This window comes from Eleutherodactylus coqui, chromosome 4 (assembly GCF_035609145.1).
Source record: "Eleutherodactylus coqui strain aEleCoq1 chromosome 4, aEleCoq1.hap1, whole genome shotgun sequence".
NCBI lineage: Eukaryota > Metazoa > Chordata > Amphibia > Anura > Eleutherodactylidae > Eleutherodactylus > Eleutherodactylus coqui.
Genome location: NC_089840.1, coordinates 181,773,750 through 181,787,885, shown reverse-complemented (window position 1 = coordinate 181,787,885; position 14,136 = coordinate 181,773,750).

Sequence of the window (14,136 nt, the reverse complement as noted above, 5' to 3'; positions counted from 1 at the left end):
ACCACCCCCCTGCTGTGAGTGGCTGGCGAGATCAGGTGTTCGCCTAATATAAAAGTCGGCCCCTCCCGCGGCTCGCCTCAGATGCGGTGTGAGTTAGATGAGGGACAGTGCTGTTTATACCGGAGCTGCTGTAGGGAAAGAATTGGTAGTTAGTGTAGGCTTCAAGACCCCCCAAAGGTCCTTATTAGGGCCACTGATAGCTGTGTGTTGGCTGCTGTTAGCAGTGGGATTTTTTTTTTCTCAAAATCGCCTCTGCAGACCGTTGCACCTGGCATTAGGGACAGAAGTGCTGCATAGGCAGGGAGAGTGTTAGGAGTGAGTGTAGCCTTCAAGAACCTCAACGGTCCTTTCTAGGGCCATATTTATCCGTGTGCAGTACTGTCCAGGCTGCTGTTAGCTGTGCTGCATTTTTTTTGGGCTTCTCAAAATCGCCTCTGCAGAGCATTCCACCCTCCATTGATACTGCAGGGAAAGAATTGTATAGGCAGGGCCACAACACAGTTATTATTCATAGAATATACGCAGTGCTGCCTTTTGGTGGGAAAAAACTGAAAACAAATCTATTTGTCCAGCCTCTGTCCGTCCTTACGGGCGGTGGAGACGTGTGAGCTGCGTGAAGAACAGTGCTAAATCATACGCACCCAGCTACGCTTTACTGCTGGCTTCGCCATTTGCTTTCCTTAATTGGGAAAAAAAATACCTGCTCTGCCAGAGTTATAATAACTCTGCTACCCTCACGTTCTGTGACACATAAGCAGGGACACAGCACAGTTATTACACTTCTCATGTTCATAGAATATACGCAGTGCTGCCTTTTGGTGGGAAAAAACTGAAAACAAATCTATTTGTCCAGCCTCTGTCCGTCCTTACGGGCGGTGGAGACGTGTGAGCTGCGTGAAGAACAGTGCTAAATCATACGCACCCAGCTACGCTTTACTGCTGGCTTCGCCATTTGCTTTCCTTAATTGGGAAAAAAAATACCTGCTCTGCCAGAGTTATAATAACTCTGCTACCCTCACGTTCTGTGACACATAAGCAGGGACACAGCACAGTTATTACACTTCTCATGTTCATAGAATATACGCAGTGCTGCCTTTTGGTGGGAAAAAACTGAAAACAAATCTATTTGTCCAGCCTCTGTCCGTCCTTACGGGCGGTGGAGACGTGTGAGCTGCGTGAAGAACAGTGCTAAATCATACGCACCCAGCTACGCTTTACTGCTGGCTTCGCCATTTGCTTTCCTTAATTGGGAAAAAAAATACCTGCTCTGCCAGAGTTATAATAACTCTGCTACCCTCACGTTCTGTGACACATAAGCAGGGACACAGCACAGTTATTAAACTTCTCATGTTCATAGAATATACGCAGTGCTGCCTTTTGGTGGGAAAAAACTGAAAACAAATCTATTTGTCCAGCCTCTGTCCGTCCTTACGGGCGGTGGAGACGTGTGAGCTGCGTGAAGAACAGTGCTAAATCATACGCACCCAGCTACGCTTTACTGCTGGCTTCGCCATTTGCTTTCCTTAATTGGGAAAAAAAATACCTGCTCTGCCAGAGTTATAATAACTCTGCTACCCTCACGTTCTGTGACACATAAGCAGGGACACAGCACAGTTATTACACTTCTCATGTTCATAGAATATACGCAGTGCTGCCTTTTGGTGGGAAAAAACTGAAAACAAATCTATTTGTCCAGCCTCTGTCCGTCCTTACGGGCGGTGGAGACGTGTGAGCTGCGTGAAGAACAGTGCTAAATCATACGCACCCAGCTACGCTTTACTGCTGGCTTCGCCATTTGCTTTCCTTAATTGGGAAAAAAAATACCTGCTCTGCCAGAGTTATAATAACTCTGCTACCCTCACGTTCTGTGACACATAAGCAGGGACACAGCACAGTTATTAAACTTCTCATGTTCATAGAATATACGCAGTGCTGCCTTTTGGTGGGAAAAAACTGAAAACAAATCTATTTGTCCAGCCTCTGTCCGTCCTTACGGGCGGTGGAGACGTGTGAGCTGCGTGAAGAACAGTGCTAAATCATACGCACCCAGCTACGCTTTACTGCTGGCTTCGCCATTTGCTTTCCTTAATTGGGAAAAAAAATACCTGCTCTGCCAGAGTTATAATAACTCTGCTACCCTCACGTTCTGTGACACATAAGCAGGGACACAGCACAGTTATTACACTTCTCATGTTCATAGAATATACGCAGTGCTGCCTTTTGGTGGGAAAAAACTGAAAACAAATCTATTTGTCCAGCCTCTGTCCGTCCTTACGGGCGGTGGAGACGTGTGAGCTGCGTGAAGAACAGTGCTAAATCATACGCACCCAGCTACGCTTTACTGCTGGCTTCGCCATTTGCTTTCCTTAATTGGGAAAAAAAATACCTGCTCTGCCAGAGTTATAATAACTCTGCTACCCTCACGTTCTGTGACACATAAGCAGGGACACAGCACAGTTATTAAACTTAGATAATTCATTCACTAGAGGCAGTGGGGCCTTTCGTTTTCCAAAAAGGGCAAAAATTATATTTGGCCTGCAGTCTTGCGCCAATTTATTTCCTGCCTGTGAAATCAAATCACTGGTAATACAGCATGCTGAGGGGTAGGGGTAGGCCTAGAGGACGTGGACGCGGCCGAGGACGCGGAGGGCCAAGTCAGGGTGTGGGCACAGGCCAAGCTCCTGATCCAGGTGTGTCGCAGCCGACTGCTGCGCGATTAGGAGAGAGGCACGTTTCTGGCGTCCCCACATTCATCGCCCAATTAATGGGTCCACGCGGGAGACGGTTATTAGAAAATGAGCAGTGTGAGCAGGTCCTGTCCTGGATGGCAGAAAGTGCTTCGAGCAACCTATCGTCTACCCGCAGTTCTGCGCCGTCCACTGCTGCCAATCCGAATCCTCTGTCTGCTGCTCCTCCTTCCTCCCAGCCTCCTCACTCCACTACAATAACACCTGCTCAGGAGCGGGAGCACTCCCAGGAACTGTTCTCGGGCCCCTGCTTAGATTGGGCAGCAGCGGTTCCTCTCCCACCAGAGGAGTTTATCGTCACTGATGCCCAACCATTCGAAAGTTCCCGGGGTCCGGGGGAAGAGGCTGGGGACTTCCGCCAACTGTCTCAACAACTTTCTGTGGGTGAGGAGGACGATGACGATCAGACACAGTTGTCTTGCAGTGAGGTAGTAGTAAGGGCAGTAAGTCCCAGGGAGCAGCGCACAGAGGATTCGGAGGAAGAGCAGCAGGACGATGAGGTGACTGACCCCACCTGGTGTGCAACGCTTACTCAGGAGGACAGGTCTTCAGAGGGGGAGTCAAGGGCATCAGCAGGGCAGGTTGCAAGAGGCAGTGCAGTGGCCAGGGGTAGAGGCAGGGCCAGACCGAATAATCCACCAAGTGTTTCCCAAAGCGCCCCCTCGCGCCATGCCACCCTGCGGAGGCCGAGGTGCTCTAAGGTCTGGCAGTTTTTCACAGAGACGCCTGACGACCGACGAACAGTGGTGTGCAACCTTTGTCGCGCAAAGCTCAGCCGGGGAGCCAACACCAACAGCCTCACCACCACCACCATGCGCAGACATATGATGGCCAAGCACCCCGCAAGGTGGGACAAAGGCCGTTCACCGCCTCCGGTTTGCACCCCTGCCTCTCCCCCTGTGCCCCAACCTGCCACTGAGATGCAACCCCCCTCTCAGGACACAGGCACTACCGCCTCATGGCCTGCACCCACACCCTCATCTCCGCTGTCCTCGGCCCCATCCAGCAGTGTAGTTCAGCGCACCGTTCAGCCGTCGCTTGCGCAAGTGTTCGAGCGCAAGCGCAAGTACGCCGCCACGCACCCGCACGCTCAAACGTTAACCGTCCGCATCGCAAAATTCATCAGCCTTGAGATGCTGCCGTATAGGGTTGTGGAAACGGAGTCCTTCAAAAGTATCATGGAGGCGGCGGCCCCGCGCTACTCAGTTCCCAGTCGCCACTACTTTTCCCGATGTGCCGTCCCAGCCCTGCACGACCACGTCTCCCGCAACATTGTGCGCGCCCTCACCAACGCGGTTACTGCCACGGTCCACTTAACTACGGACACGTGGACAAGCACAGGCGGGCAGGGCCACTACATCTCCCTGACGGCACATTGGGTGAATTTAGTGGAGGCTGGGACAGAGTCAGAGCCTGGGACCGCTCACGTCCTACCCACCCCCAGAATTGCGGGCCCCAGCTCAGTGCTGGTATCTGCGGAGGTGTATGCTTCCTCCACTAAAGCACCCTCCTCCTCCTCCTCCTCCTCTGTCTCACAATCAAGATGTGTTAGCAGCAGCATGTCGCCAGCAGTCGGTGTCGCGCGGTGTGGCAGCACAGCGGTGGGCAAGCGTCAGCAGGCCGTGCTGAAACTACTCAGCTTAGGCGATAAGAGGCACACGGCCCACGAACTGCTGCAGGGTCTGACACAGCAGACCGACCGCTGGCTTGCGCCTCTGAGCCTCCAACCGGGCATGGTCGTGTGTGACAACGGCCGTAACCTGGTGGCGGCTCTGCAGCTCGGCAGCCTCACGCACGTGCCATGCCTGGCCCACGTCTTTAATTTGGTGGTTCAGCGCTTTCTGAAAAGCTACCCACGCTTGTCAGACCTGCTCGTAAAGGCGCGCCGGCTCTGCGCACATTTCCGCAAGTCCCACACGGACGCTGCCACCCTGCGCACCCTGCAACATCACTTTAAGCTGCCAGTGCACCGACTGCTGTGCGACGTGCCCACACGGTGGAACTCTACGCTCCACATGTTGGCCAGGCTCTATGAACAACGGAGAGCTATAGTCGAATACCAACTCCAACATGGGCGGCGCAGTGGGAGTCAGCCTCCTCAATTCCTTTCAGAAGAGTGGGCCTGGTTGGCAGACATCTGCCATGTCCTTGGTAATTTTGAGGAGTCTACCCAGGTGGTGAGCGGCGATGCTACAATCATTAGCGTCACCATTCCTCTGCTATGCATCTTGAGAAATTCCCTGCAAACCATAAAGGCAGCTGCTTTGCGCTCGGAAACGGGGGCGGGGGAAGACAGTATGCCGCTGGATAGTCAGGGCACCCTCCTGTCTATTTCTCAGCGCGTACAGGAGGAGGAGCATGAGGAGGATGAGGAGGAGGGGGAAGAGACAGCTTGGGCCGCTGCTGACGGTACACCGGCTGATTGCCTGTCATCCTTTCAGCGTGTATGGCCTGAGGAGGAGGAGGAGGAGGATCCTGAAAGTGATCTTCCTAGTGAGGACAGCCATGTGTTGCGTACTGGTACCCTGGCACACATGGCTGACTTCATGTTAGGATGCCTTTCTCGTGACCCTCGCGTTGCACGCATTCTGGCCACGACGGATTACTGGGTGTACACACTGCTCGATCCACGGTATAAGGAGAACCTGCCCACTCTGATTCCCGAAGAGGAAAGGGGTTCGAGAGTGTTGCTATACCACAGGACCCTTGCGGACAAGCTGATGGTAAAATTCCCAGCCGACAGCGCTAGTGGCAGAAGGCGCAGTACCGAGGGCAAGGTAGCAGGGGATGTGCGTAGATCGAGCAGCATGTACATCCCAGGCAGTGCAACAGTCTTTAAGGGCCTGGCCAGCTTTATGGCTCCCCACCAAGACTGTGTCACCGCTCCCCAGTCACGGCTGAGTCGGCGGGAGCACTGTAAAAGGATGGTGAGGGAGTACGTAGCGGATCGCACGACCATCCTTGGTGACGCCTCTGCCCCCTACAACTACTGGGTGTCGAAGCTGGACACGTGGCCTGAACTCGCGCTGTATGCCCTGGAGGTGCTTGCTTGTCCTGCGGCTAGCGTCTTGTCGGAAAGGGTGTTTAGTGCGGCTGGGGGAATCATCACAGATAAGCGTAGCCGCTTGTCAACCGACAGTGCCGACAGGCTAACACTCATCAAGATGAACAAAGGCTGGATTTCCCCAGACTTCTGTTCTCCACCAGCGGACAGCAGCGATACGTAAGCAATACGTAGGCTGCACCCGCGGATGGAAGCTACGTTCTCTCTCACCATCCAAAACGGGGACATTTCTGCTTCATCAATCTGTGTCTAATATTCCTCCTCCTCCTCCTCCTGCTCCTCCTCCTGAAACCTCACGTAATCACGCTGAACGGGCAATTTTTCTTAGGGCCACAAGGCTCAGTCAAATAATTTTTCAGAACAATTTTTAAAAGTTTCAATGCGCTTAAAAGCATTGGAACTTTAACTTGAACCAATTTTTCGTTACACTGGGCTGCCTCCAGGCCTAGTTACCACTTAAGCCACATTAACCAAAGCGATTAATGTGTTTCACCTGCCCTCTTGGCTGGCCATGGCCAATTTTTGGGATGTACATTAGTACTGTTGATACAGCAATTTTTGTGGGCCCTCGCCTACAGTGTAATCAAATTAATTTTTAGCCCACCTGCATTACAGCTGACGTAACCTCAGCTGTGTTGGGCAATGCAATGGGATATTTTTGTGTACCGCCGGTGGGTTCCAGGGAGCCACCCATGCTGTAGGTGCACACGGAGTTTTTAATACATCTGTACACTTCTAAAGAACCCCAGTCTGACTGGGGCATGCAGTGTGGGCCGAAGCCCACCTGTATTACGCACAACATTACTACCTCAGCTGTGTTGGGCAATGCAATGGGATATTTCTATGTACCGCCGGTGGCTTCCTGGCACCCACCCAGGCAGTGGGTCCACAGGGAGTTTAACCTACATGTGTCCACTTGTAAAGAACCCCAGTCTGACTGGGGCATGCAGTGTGGGCCGAAGCCCACCTGCATTAAGCACGACATTACTACCTCAGCTGTGTTGGGCAATGCAATGGGATATTTTTGTGTACCGCCGGTGGGTTCCAGGGAGCCACCCATGCTGTAGGTGCACACAGAGTTTTTAATACATCTGTACACTTCTAAAGAACCCCAGTCTGACTGGGGCATGCAGTGTGGGCCGAAGCCCACCTGTATTACGCACAACATTACTACCTCAGCTGTGTTGGGCAATGCAATGGGATATTTCTATGTACCGCCGGTGGCTTCCTGGCACCCACCCAGGCAGTGGGTCCACAGGGAGTTTAACCTACATGTGTCCACTTGTAAAGAACCCCAGTCTGACTGGGGCATGCAGTGTGGGCCGAAGCCCACCTGCATTAAGCACGACATTACTACCTCAGCTGTGTTGGGCAATGCAATGGGATATTTTTGTGTACCGCCGGTGGGTTCCAGGGAGCCACCCATGCTGTAGGTGCACACGGAGTTTTTAATACATCTGTACACTTCTAAAGAACCCCAGTCTGACTGGGGCATGCAGTGTGGGCCGAAGCCCACCTGTATTACGCACAACATTACTACCTCAGCTGTGTTGGGCAATGCAATGGGATATTTCTATGTACCGCCGGTGGCTTCCTGGCACCCACCCAGGCAGTGGGTCCACAGGGAATTATAAATGCATCTGTTTCCACTTATAAAGAAACCCAGTCTGACTGGGGCATGCAGTGTGGGCCGAAACCCACCTGCATTAACCCTTTCCAGTCCACTGTGTGACCTGTGAAGACATTAGGGTTTAAGGCTGTACAGCTCCGTTGTTGGTAGACGTCCGTCGGGGTTCTCTTACTGTATATTGCCAGCCTCTCTGCTGTCGGAGCCTATCCTACGTGTCAGCTCATGCAGTACTGGCTTTAGCCAGCATATAGCGCCGTTGTATAACGGCAGAAAAAGAGTAAGCCCCCTAGGAAAACCATATACAAATTGGATTGGAAAGGGTTAAGCACAACATTACTACCTCAGCTGTGTTGGGCAATGCAATGGGATATTTCTATGTACCGCCGGTGGCTTCCTGGCACCCACCCATGCTGTAGGTGCACACGGAGTTTTTACTACATCTGTACACTTATAAAGAACCCCAGTCAGACTGGGGCATGCAGTGTGGGCCGAAGCCCACCTGCATTAAGCACGACATTACTACCTCAGCTGTGTTGGGCAATGCAATGGGATATTTCTGTGTACCACCGGTGGGTTCCAGGGAGCCACCCATGCTGTGGGTCGACAGGGACTTCACAATAGGGAGTTGTACCTGCCTGTGTCTATGAATTAAAAAGCCCGGTCTGACTGGGGCATGCAGACACCTTGACAGAATGAATAGTGTGTGGCACATAGGTTCCCCATTGCTATGCCCACGTGTGCAGCTCCTGATGCCGGTCGCACAGGATTCTATTTCTCATTGCTTCTGTACAGCATTGTGGGCTATCGCTCCGCCACTTTTAAAGAGGGTCGCTGCCTAGCCGTGCCAACCTCTGCAGTGTGTGCCTGCGGTCCCTCGTCATGGCAGACGCAATTCTAAATAGACATGAGCGTGGTGTGGCATGAGGGCAGCTGAAGGCTGCCCAGGGACACTTTGGTGTGCGCTGTGGGGGGGAGGGGGGGGCGGTTGGTCAGCATGTAACCCAGGAGAAGTGTCAGTGGAGTGTCATGCAGGCAGTGATTGTGCTTTGTTGGAGGTAGTGTGGTGCTTAGCAAAGGTATGCCATGCTAATGAGCGCTTTTCAGAAGTAAAAGTTGTTGGGAGGGGGGGGGGGGCCCACTCTTGCCGCTATTGTGGCTTAATAGTGGGACCTGTGAACTTAGGATGCAGCCCAACATGTAGCCCCTCGCCTGCCCTATCCGTCACTGTGTCATTCCCATCACTTTCCTGAATTGCCCAGATTTTCACACATGAAAACCTTAGCGAGCATCGGCGAAATACAAAAATGTTCTGGTCGCCCATTGACTTCAATGGGGTTCGTTGTTCGAAACGAACCCTCGAGCATCACGGGAAGTTCGTTACGAATAACGAACACCCGAACATTTTGGTGTTCGCTCATCTCTAATGTCTACCTATTTATGCATCTGTCTATGTATGTATTTATCTATGTCGATCTATGTGTCTAACTATATATCTGTCTATCTATGTATCTGTTAATCTACCTATTTATCTATTTATGTCTGTCTATGTATCTGTCTATGTATGTATCTATCTACTGTCTATACAACTGTCAAATTATCTATCCATCTGTCAATGTATCTATCGATCTACCTATGTGTTACGGCACTCTGCCCCCCGAGCGCCAGTTGGGGTGCCCTGATCTCCTGCACCCCACTGTCCCTGCCTACTTGCCTCGGCCCTGGCTAACCCCAGGCGGACAACTGGGCGGCAGTCCCTGCGCTGGCTAGGGACCTGGCGACTACCTGGATGGAACTACTAACAGGGGGCAGAGTGCCGACAGAAGAGGCAGGTGTAACAGACCAACAAAACTACTAGGTGAATCAAGGCTGGAGGTGTAGCTCACAGGCAAACGAAAGGAAACTGACAAGCAACTAGGACAGACTAGAATAGACCTGACTAGAGGCTAGCAGAACCAATAACTGGCAGTGAGTTCAGGTCACTGCCAGCCTTTTAACTAAAAGCCTCCGCCCCGGGGCGGAGAGTGGGAGGAGCCGACTCTCCCACTGTTGCATAAGGGAGGTGGATGAGAGCGGGCGGCACCCTACGGGCGGACACGCCCACGCCGCAGCACGCTGGCTGCTCCACGCTGCTGCACGCTGGCTGCTCCACGCCGCCGGGAGATCCCTGACAGCACAGCTCCGGGACGCCGAAGCCGAGCTCGAAGCGGCGCGCGCCGGCCGCGGGACCCAGCGCCGCCCTGCATGGTAACACTATGTATGTCTGTCTGTGCATCTATTTATCTGCCTATGCATCTATATATCTGTCTGTGCATCTGTCAATCTATCTATCTCTCTATGTCTATCTTTCTGTCATTGCATCTACCGATCTATCTGTATCTATGTATGTCTGTCTATGTATTTGACATATCTCTCTACCTATGTTTCTATGTATCTATCTGTCTATTTGTCAATCTATCTACCCATGTATATCCGTCTATGCATCTATCTATCTAACGGTCTATGCATCTGTCGATGTATCTATCCATTTATGCATCTATCTGTCAATGTATCCATCTACATATCTACCTACTTATCTATCTGTGTGTCTATACATCTGTAAATATATCTATGCATCTATCTATGTATCTATCTGTCTATCCATCTATCAATCTATCTGCCTATGTATCTATCTCTATCTATGCATCTATGTATTTATCTATCTGCCTATGCATCTATTTATCTGTTTATGCATCTATCGGTCTGTGCATCTGTCAATGTATGTCTATCAGTCTATGCATCTAGCGGTCTATGTATCTGTCTGTCTACATAGGTATCTATTTGTCTATGTATCTATCTGTCAATCTATGTATCTATGTCTGTCTGTCAATCTATCTACCTATCTATTTAAGTATCTGACTATCTATTAATCTATCTACCTATCTATGTATCTATCTGTCTATGTATGTATCTATGTCTGTCTATCTGTCAATCTATCTCCCTATGTATCTATCTATGTCTATCTATCTAGGTATCTGTCTATGTCTCTATCTGTCAATGTATCTATGTATGCATATATCTGTAAATGTATCTATATACGTATCTACCTACATATTTGTCTGTGTGTCTATGCATCTGTAAATCTTTCTGTCTATGTATCTGTCTATCCATCTGTCGATCTATATTTATACATCTATCTATCTCTGTCTATGCATCTGTCTATCAATCTGTCTTTCTATATATGCATCTATCTGTCTATGTATGTATGTATCTGTCAATCTGTTAATCTACCTATCTATGCATATATCTATGTCTGTTAATCAGTCAATCTATCTACCCATGTATCTATCTATGTCTGTCTATGTATCTGTCTGTCGATCTATCTAGGTATCTATCTGTCCATGTATGTATCCATCTACTGTCTCTGCATCTGTCAATGTATCTATCTATGCGTCTGTCAATGAATCTATCTATCTATGTATCTACCTATGTATGTCTATGCATCTATTTGTCTGTCTATGCATCCATTTATCTATGCATCTGTCTATCTGTTAATGTATCCATTTATCTGTCTGTCTATCTGTTAATCTATCTACCTATGTATCTACCCTGTTTCTCTGAAAATAAGGCATGTCTTATATTAATTTTTGCTCCAAACATATGCTACGTCTTATTTTCAGGGGGTGTCTTATTTTTCAATGAAGAAGAATTCACATTTATTATTTAACAAAAAAATGAACACTTGTAATCAGGGAAGGTATTGCAGCTTCCGGCAACCAGGGGGAGCTCATCACAGCAGATTTGTACAGCAGGAACAGAATGCACAGTATGGCATTTTCCGGCCATCAGGGGGAGCTCACGACAGCACACTCGTACAGCACAGCAGGGACAGGATAACGGCGGCAGGAGAAGGGGTAACAGCAGACTGTCTGCAGATCTACCAATACATCTGGCAGTAGGAGACAACGGGGATGGCAGCAGGGGACGGGCCTCTTGACATGCCTGCACATTTACAAGCGATGGCCGCAGAAGGGAACATCTGGATTGGTGGCAGGTGACTGTCTTCATGTCCTGCATGCAGCTGCTCTGCAACCGACGGTGAAGGTAGGGGATAGCGGCGGAGGGCTAAAAAGCATCATAGCAGCATGCTCTAGTGATCTGTTAAGCGTGCAGGCTTACATACAAACACACTTTACTATGCCTTACTATCGGGGGTGCCTTATATTTGGGACTTCTTCAAATGTCTTAGTAGGTCTTATTTTCAGGGGTGCCCTATTTTCCGGGAAACACGGTATGTCTATCTCTCTTTATCTATCTATGCATCTATCTGTCTGTCTATGAATTTATTTGTCTTTGCATCTATCTGTCAATCTGTCTATGTCTATGTATCTATTGATCTTCATATCTATCTATATCTATGTATGTCTGTATCTATCTATCTGTTAATCTACACATCTGTCTATGTATGTATCTATGTCTGTCTGTCTATGTATCTATCTATATATCTATCCATGTCTATTTATCTCTATTTAAGCATCTATTTATCTGTTTATGCAGCTGTCAATCTATCTATATCTTTCTATGCCTATTTGTCTACATAGAGTGGGGGGGAAAGTATTTACTTACATACCAATTGTACAGGTTCTCCCACTTAAAAAGATGAGAGAGGCCTGTAATTGACATCATAGGTAGACCTTAACTATGAGAGACAACATGAGAAAACACATCAAGAAAATCACATTGTCTGATTTTTAACCAATTTATTTGCAAATTATGGTGGAAAATAAGTATTTGGTCAATAACAAAAGTTCATCTACTTTGTTATACATCCTTTATTGGCAATGACAGAGGTCAAACGTTTTCTGTTAGTCCTCACAAGGTTGGTACACACTGTTGCTGGTATGTTGGCCCATTACTCCATGCCAATCTCCTCAAAAGCAGTGATGTTTTGGGGCTGTTGCTAGGCAACACGGACTTTCAACTTCCTCCAAAGATTTTCTATAGGGTTGAGATCTGGAGACTGGCTAGGCCACTCCAGGACCTTGAAATGGTTCCTACGAAACCACTCCTTCGTTGCCCTGGCGGTGTGCTTGGGATCATTGTCATGCTGAAAGACCCAGCCACATTTCATCTTCAGTGCCCTCGCGAATGGAAGGAGGTTTGCACTCAAAATCTCACGATACATGGCCCTATTCATTCTTTCATGTATACGGATCAGTCGTCCTGGTCCCTTTGTAGAGAAACAGCCCCAAAGCATTATGTTGCCACCCCCATGCTTCACAGTAGGTATGGTGTTCTTTGGCTGCAACTCAGCATTCTTCCTCCTCTAAACACGACGAGTTGTGTTTCTGCCAAATAGTTCTACTTTGGTTTCATCTGACCATATGACATTCTCCTAATACTCTTCTGGATCATCCAAATGCTCTCTAGCAAACTTTAGTCAGCCCCGGACATGTAATGGCTTAAGCAGGGGGACACGTCTGGCACTGCAGGATCCGAGTCCCTGGCGGCGTAGTGTGTTACTGATGGTAGCCTTTGTTACTTTGGTCTCAGCTCTCTGCAGGTCATCCACTAATTTCCCCCATGTGGTTCTGGGATTTTTGCTCACCGTTCTTGTGATCATTTTGACCCCACGGGGTGAGATCTTGCATAGAGCCCCAGATCGAGGGAGATTATCAGTGGTCTTGTATCTCTTCCATTTTCTAATTATTGCTCCCACAGTTGATTTCTTCACACCAAGCTGCTTGCCTATTGCAGATTCAGTCTTCCCAGTCTGGTGCAGGGCTACAATTTTGTTTCTGGCGTCCTTTGACAGTTCTTTGGTCTTCACCATAGTGGAGTTTGGAGTGTGACTGCTTGAGGTTGTGGACAGGTGTCTTTTATACTGATAACAAGTAAATGAGTGGAGGACAGAGGAGCCTCTTAAAGAAGTTGTTACAGGTCTGTGAGACCCAGAAATCTTGCCTGTTTGTAGGTGACAAAATACTTACTTTCCATCATAATTTGCAAATAAATTCGTTAAAAATCAGACAATGTGATTTTCTGGGTGTGTTTTCTCATGTTGTCTCTCATAGCTGAGGTCTACTTATGATGTCAATAACAGACCTCTCATCTTTTTAAGTGGGAGAACTTGTACAATTGGTATCTGACAAAATCCTTTTTTTACCCACTGTATATATGTCTGTCTACGTATCCATGTCTATCTATCGGTCTATGTTTCTATGTCTATCTATCATCCACTATGAGTCAAGCTCGGCACTCTGGCTCAGCCAACTTGTCGAGTGAAAACAAAGTAGCGAAAGGAATTGATTTTGATGATGCGATTTCAAGAGTTGCAGAGAACAAAGTCAGGACACAAAGGTTTTAAGTGTTTATGCCCACAATATTACATACATAAACCAGAATAGTATCTTGTTTTACCTTATTTTAAGGATTTCAAAATTGAGCAGGGGACGCGGCTGTCCGCACTGGGTACCACCTGACCTTGCTACGCCACTGTGGGTTCATTGCCCTGCAGAAAGGAAACTGCCTATGAATTGACGCTTCGTCACAGGAAGCAAAAGAATCGGCCATCTGGAAGTGAGGTGACCCGGGGTGTACTGCAGGAGACAGGAGAAGCTGGCAGGGAGAAAATGCGGTAAGGAGACCGACGGGGAAGGAATAGGTAAGTATAGAATTTCTTTTTAATGACTGAAACCCTTTAAGCTTTGCAGGATACA